The 7388-nt window shown below is 35.6% G+C and overlaps 1 protein-coding gene across 4 annotated transcripts in view; it reads right to left on the reverse strand.

Moving 5' to 3' along the window:
* LOC137958462 (uncharacterized) overlaps window positions 1-2142 on the reverse strand; it is a 96727-nt gene extending 94585 nt beyond the window's left edge. For all 4 annotated transcript variants that reach the window (XM_068805496.1, XM_068805495.1, XM_068805498.1 and 1 more), the window contains exons 1-2: window positions 2053-2142; window positions 1326-1440 (exon numbers count right to left, since the gene is read on the reverse strand). The gene's annotated coding sequence lies outside the window, so the exon portion shown is untranslated. The remainder of the gene's footprint in view (window positions 1-1325; window positions 1441-2052) is intronic.
* Between the last annotated feature and the right edge of the window lie 5246 nt (window positions 2143-7388).

Genomic DNA, 7388 nt, shown 5'->3' on the forward strand with positions numbered 1-7388 from the left:
TTTAGGAAAATTCGTACTTGCAATTAATGCAAAGCACCAATTTTTTGGCATTTCCTATACAGGCTAAAAATCTTTGGAGATGCCATGAAGTCCAAGCATTATCAATCATTCTTAGAGAGGATAAGCTGAGAAGAAGTTCATCACTCCATGGACCAGCTGTACTAACAAAAAGCTTAGCATGGTGTTGAAAGCTAGGAAGCATGTATTCCATCATCATGTACACAATTCAGGATAACTAAAGTCATAAAAGATGAAGGTGAACCAGGATATCACTAAGCTTTTGAAAACAAAAGTGGATGTCAAAAGTTCAAAAATTGTCCTTTCTCTCGCATGATTGAACGTCAACATCCGATTTCTATCTGTGTGGCTTTTGAATCATGTTGGTTTAGTTTTATTCACCTAAAAATAGGTGATTCAGATATCACTAAGCTTGTGAAAACAAAAGTGGATATCAAAAGTTCAAAAAATTGTCCTTTCTCTCACATGATCAAACATCGACATCCGATTTCTATCTTTGTGGCCTTTGAATCATGTTGGTTTAGTTTTTTTCACCTAATACCTCTTCTCCCAGTTATGAGCCTAGATCACTATACTAACTACAAGAAGATTGAACCAGACGCATCAACCAAGTGAAATAAAGAGTAAATTGAAAGACAAGAACCAAAATTGGTGTTACATAGTGAGTCACAGTAACAAAGGTAAGAAAACCATGTATATTGACAAGATCAAGTGAATGAAACTGTGACTTTGGTGTAATTAAGGTCATAGGGTACTCCAAAGATAAAACATGCAATGCCACCAGCTCTAGTGTTGCAAACAACGGATCTCACTAGATCCTAACTTCATGTTCAGAAGGTACTTAATTTTCTATAATCCAATTGTATTTCCTGCTAGCTACTACTCAACTATTCCTTATATAACAAATACTACCCAATATAATTTTCCAAGAATTGTTCCAAAAGAAAACAAAGAGTTCAAGAAGTACCATATTGAGAATGTCATGGAAAAGCAACACAGTAGCCTTCACTGCTGAGATGATACCAAGCCCAGTACAATGTATTAAAGTATATGAGAGGCATTGTGTTGCTATCTTAGTGGAATAACTTCATGTTACAGTCAAAGAGGCATTGGACGAACAGTTGTGGGAGGAAAGAATTAGACACTCAAAGTGGTTGGGTAATTTATTCTTATGAACTAAGAGATGTAACGTGGTTCTATATCAGCCAGTTTGGATACACTACCCAACAAGCACAAACAAAAATATCTTGCTTTACTTAAAAGTTATTTATATATTTAAGAGCCAATAACACCATTTCACTACCTACCTTCCAACTTAACCGACGGTTAATGTTGTGAGACTGTCTCCTCTGATTCAATTCCTATCTACTCCTCAACCCCAAGTCACCTGATCATAGCAACCATAGCTCTCCAAGATTACACCTGCGGCAAAGACGACTAACCAAGTGAAATTTCTTCGTCCACCGATTACGCACACACTCATAGACCAAAGCAGATTAATTAGAGCTCTGTAAACTACATGCCTTTGTCAATCAGACAATAAACTAAGTCAAAGAACAAGTAATAAGAAAATCTTTACTGAGAGAAGATTACTGAAAATACATGATCACATGTACTCGTTTCACAAAATCAATAAAATTCAAGCAGAAAACCAGAAAAGCTATAATAAATAACTCGAAGCGCTTCAATCCATGAAAATCATGAAGGAAACGAATATAAAAAATAGAAAAAAAGAAGAATAGAAACCTCAAGGCAGCTCCAGAAAACCAAAAAAGCTAAGGACAATGGCAGATTATCGGTGAAAAATGGATAGATTAAGTAATACTGAACTTTCAAGTAATACTTCCCTAGAAAAAACTTCCAAATGAAAACATCGGTTATCGTTCACACATCATCAAACGACAAATGATTATAAAGAAGAAGGAGGGACAAGACAATCCAATTACTACAGTTATTAATCGGAGGAGTAAATAAAAGAAAAGGCAGGTCCAGGAGGAAAACAAATTACAATAGGAACCGAAAAGCATGGGTTACCGAGGTAGGAAATATAGCCCTGTAAAAGTTCCGGCGAAAAGAATCTCCGGAGCGGTAGGAGGAGCGAGAAAAACGAGAGGAACAAGGCAGCGAGTTTTTTTGTTCGAGCGAGGACTTGGTAGAGGGGGGAGTTCTTACTTACGCCATGTCATCGCTCACTGAATGATGGGCCCATCCATTGGGTTGGTCGGTCCCACTACCGGCCAACACCTCCGGTCTGGTCCCTTCCTTTCCTATTTGCATTGGATGCGCCGAATGGCAAATAATGTAACTGAAGTAACTTTTTCAATTTCCTTTTAATGGGTGAACGAATTACTGTCGCAAACTAATATCGACAACCGACCATGGATCACATGGATTAATAATTAAGCAGATAAAGGAAGGAAATCGGGAGACGTCTAGACAAGAACCATTACGGCCATTCTTATCCAGCAGTGATTCTTCTTTATTTCAGACACTCGAAGACAGTAGCCCGCGAATCTGTGACGGAACACGAATGCATCGTTTATTCTAAATTCGAATCCCCGGCAAGTTCCAACATATTTGACCGCATGGTGTTCCCTCTGAAAAGGGTTCGTACTATCTAAGTACGACTAAGGATAGTTTGTGCATAGTAAAATAGTTTTTTATTAAAAAAAATTATTACAAAAAATTTGATCAACTAAGGATAGTTTTTGCATAGTAAAATATTTTTTTATTTAAAAGTTTTTATTAAAAAAATTGATCAAATTTTTTGTGTTTATCCTACCATAGGAAACAAGGGCAAATTTAGTTATGAAGTTTGAGTTTATATTATAAATAAAATATTTTTATAAATAATAAAAATAAGGTTTAAAACAATAGGTAAGTAATCAAGAACTACTTTAGTATTTCTTGGTTTATTTTTTTTATAGCTTCATATTGAAACAAAATGAATCTCATTTTCCTATTGTTGATTTCTTTTCTTGATGCAAATCCTTTTGTTCATATTTTTGTTCAAGCCTTTTATACAAGGATTTTAATTCTTTTAATTCAAGTTTGATTTCTTTAATTTCTCCTTGTAATGAGGAGATCGATACTGGTTGTATTGAAGAATTGGTTTCTTCATAACGACCAATAATTTTCTTCAAAGAATAAGGTTTGACTCCTTGAATCGGGGGTACATTTGAAGTATTTTGAATTTGATCAAGATATTCTTTAATTAAATATCTTTTGGTAAGAGGATTTTCCTCTTGATCAATGTTTTTGAGCATAATTTGTTGGTCATTAGTAAGAACATTAATCTGATACATTTGTGCCACAGATTGTAGATGAGAACAGCTACAATCTTGGTCTTCTTCTGATGGACTGGATGAGGCATAATCAATATTATCTCCGGAATCAGAATTTAAGAGAATTTTAGCCAACTGAATTCTTAATCCTTCATCAATCTGAAGTTGGTTAAGTTTCTCTTTGGTTTTGCATCTATTGGAATAGTGGCCTAATTTACCACATTTGTAATAGACAATTTTCTTTTTGTCTGGAGGATTTTGTCTAGGAGGTGGTCTATGACGAGGAGGAGGTCTCCTAGGTTCATGACGAGTCTTTTGATGAGACTGTCTTTTTGGATATCTTCTACTCTGGTGTGAGTAGTCCTGTCTCTTAGTATGAGAGACTTTACCTTGTCCCTTCCTTTGATTGGAAGGCGGTGGTCCTGTGTCACAAGTAAATTGTTCACAGAATTCACCAAGCTCACACTTTCCAGTAAGATTTTGTTTCTTAAGCTGAGCTTGAAGCTTTAAATCATTACATAAAGTCAGTCCTTCTTGGATGATAGCACTGGTAAGGAGACCATATGTATATTGATGGTAGTTTATGATTCCTACCTCATTACCTAATCTTTTTTTTACCTTGCTGGCAAAAAGAGGTGGTAATCCATCAATAAATTTTGCTTTCCAATATTCATTATTGGCATCTGTTCGTTGCATAACCTTAGTGAGGTAAACATCTTTGTACCGTCGAAAATGGCTAAGTGTTCGACACTTAAGATTTTGCAATACCTCTCTTCCCTTGTCTGATTGGGAAGTCAAATTGCCAATGAAATGATGAACAAAACAGGAAATCAAGGTATAAACTGCATCGTCCTCACCTAGGTAGGCTTGGCCAAATTCAGTTTTGATAACCTTTTTTGAATTATAAATTTCCTGATGTTGTTCAGGGTGAGTATATTATCCAACCAACCTTTGAGGGTTCCAGAAAACCCTGCAGTAAGCTTTTCTGCAATTCCTTGATCGGAATTCTTATGTTGCCGAAAGATGGTACAATACATAAGCATTCAGCGACAATGTTCCAATATCTAATATTCAGATAATCCATCTAAATTCCATTCATAAATGGATTTGCTATCATAGGCCTTTTGATCTAAATAAACATTTAATAGGTCCTGAGGTGTAGGCCTATGGTAATAATGTTTATTAGGTAGATCCCATTGCCGAGTAGACTTCTTCTCATATTCCAATTTTTGTATACTCGGGTCTTGAATCATTTCCTGAAGAATTTCTTCAGTCTGATTGACATTGGTTAAACCTAAATCTTTGAGATTAGAATCCTAAAGGAGTTAAATCCTCAACATTTTGCGATAAAAAATCTTCTTGAGATTCATGAGATTCTAGGACTTGGATGCTTTTTAGAATCTCTGCAGCTTTGGCTTCCTTTGGCTTGTTTGAGTTGATCTTCAGAAAGATTCAATCTTCCAAGCTGAGATAATAATTCCTTAAAAACTTTAGAATTATTATCCAATTTAAAGTTCCTAATTGGAACGGGTGGTTTGATGAGTGGTTTATTATTCATCAACAAAGGTAATTTGCGAGAAGATAAGTCATAAGGATTTTGACAATATTTCTCTGGATTACCTTTATCCAATAAATCTTCAATACAAATTAGTTGTTGGCCAATTGTTTTGAGATTTAAATTGTTAAAATTGTTTTGTCTCCTGATTTGACCCATAGGATTAAGATTGGCTTCAGGATTGACAAAAGCAATTGCCTCAACATGACCCATAGGATTAAGATTGGCTTCAGGATTGACAAAAGCAACTGCCTCAAGATAATCAGGGGATTTCCCTGAGGAGCTTGGAAATTCAAGCTTTATCGGATCAGTGGGAGGATGGACTGATCGGATGGTGGTACCAGATTGAAGCTGCCATTCTTTTGTTAGGGTTGAAAGAGTGGAATCTGGGGAAGAAACCAATGGTCGTTTATTCGCTTGCTTCAATCTAAAATGCATAAATCAATCCACAAAAGACATAATAACCTTATTTGTTACTAAATAAAGATAAAAGTCCCTTGAGAATTCCATGTATTCGGAGTCCCCATAGGTGTCAAAAAACCATCTTTTGAAACCTAGATTATTGGGGTGAAAGAATTCAGCTTTAATTGCTGCTCTGTCCACCACAAAAGGTTGTGGGTTCTGGTTAATCTATTGAGGTGTAAGAATCATAATCACAGATTGAAACCAATCATTTCACTAGGAGTGGGAGAAGTGCGCTCATGCTCCCGTTCTGTATAGACACCATGAGGAATTTGGGTGTCTGATAAGTGGTTTCCTTTTAATGAGGAATCATCCTTAAAGGATTGTTTTTCATCCACCTCTTGTAGGTGAGAAGTTTGGTCAACATCAGAGTATCTGGATGACAATGGTAAAGAGACTTGGTAAGAAGCCTTAGGTTTAAAATTAATAACGTCTCCATCTGTGGATTGAAGAACTTGATCAATATCCTGATTAATCGGGAGTCGTGGAGGAACAACCTGGGGAATTGTCCAGTTGGTTGGGAAATGAATTTCTTCCCAATTGATCATCCTTGGAGTGGCAACATTTGCACTCATGAGATCTGTCTCGATCAATACGGTCTTACCCTGATCTGGTAAGTGTAATACCTTAGGGACTAAGGTATTCTTTATTTTGAAATGAATCCTTGCAATAACTGCAATGGTTTTAGTTCCAGGAATAAAAGTGTATCCCTGTGTTAGAATCCTCAACTGGATAGATTCTAACAAATTCCTATCTGTCAAAGATAGGGTAAGGTTTGGATGGACATTAAAGTAAACGGTTCCACGACTAAGATGCGTTTCAACAATACCCATTAATGAGGGTTTCCAATCCAAACATTGACCATCGCGAAGTATGGCCTGTAGACATGTGTTCATCCCTAATAAGGTCAAGGGTTTGAACGCAATCTGTATGCATCCAATATGCATATATTTCTTCTCAGTATCTGCTAGATACTTATTGAGATCTGTTAACTCTAATAATTTAAGAGTTGAATTTTGATTTTCCAGATTTATTGTTTGTTCCATGGTTTTAATGCCCATGGTACTCGAACCCTTTCTTATATATTGAAGTAGGTTTAATAGACAGAATTGTCCAATCATTCAATTGTTGTTGAACTTTATATTCAACAAGAGATGCATTCTTAACTGATCCAGTAATCCTACTACTGGATGCCATGATTTAACAAATTAAAAAGAAGTAAACACAATTTAAAAACACAATTTAATTAAACTAAAAGTAAACTAAATTACACTACAACGAAGAATGGTAAAAGAGAACCAAAAGGAGGAATATCCTAGTATGAAGTATACATATTATAAACTGATTATATGGAAATCATGAATGAAGTAAACTATGATTCATAATATCATAATTAATTTACTGTTCATCATCTTCTTGATCAGATACACTTCTGTCAATGACTTATGAGTAGTGGCTTCAACGCCTACACCTATCCACGGCAACGGCAACACGGCCTTGACTCAACGCGACTTGGGTGACGTCCCACATCATAACAAGAACGAAGATGAATAGTAAAATTATTATAACATTGTGAAGTAAGTTTTAACTCCCCTGATGATTAAGATATAAAAAATTTATAATACCTTACTCTATACCTGGATATTCAAGGTTTAACCTTCCATGGCTCTGATACCAATTACAGCGAAAGAAGGCTGAAGGCCAAAAGAAGGCAAATAAAATAAGGAAACAGGCAGAAAATAACTTTAACTCAGTACTATCTTATTCACTATATCATAAAAGTACTTATAATAAATCTCCAAACCAAATAACACACTAGTAGGCAACCTTGAGTACAAAGGAAGACTTCGGAAAAACAAGTGATGCCTTACTAAAATAAAACAACTCCTTATATAGGAGGAAACCAAAGTGGATTCTAACAAGTTTGAAATCCACTACTAAGAAAGCAATAAGCCTCTATGATTGAGGCGGCTGAGCTGAGTCATCTCTATTATTGAGATTGCTTTGTTGGTTATCTCCATAATTGAGATGATCTTGACTTTGTTGTCCACTATCTCCATGATTGAGAT

Source organism: Aristolochia californica, unplaced genomic scaffold (assembly GCF_029961685.1).
Source record: "Aristolochia californica isolate CCGP_79_NKW_82.1479 unplaced genomic scaffold, dmAriCali1.0.hap1 SCAF_3, whole genome shotgun sequence".
NCBI classification, from domain to species: Eukaryota; Viridiplantae; Streptophyta; class Magnoliopsida; order Piperales; family Aristolochiaceae; genus Aristolochia; species Aristolochia californica.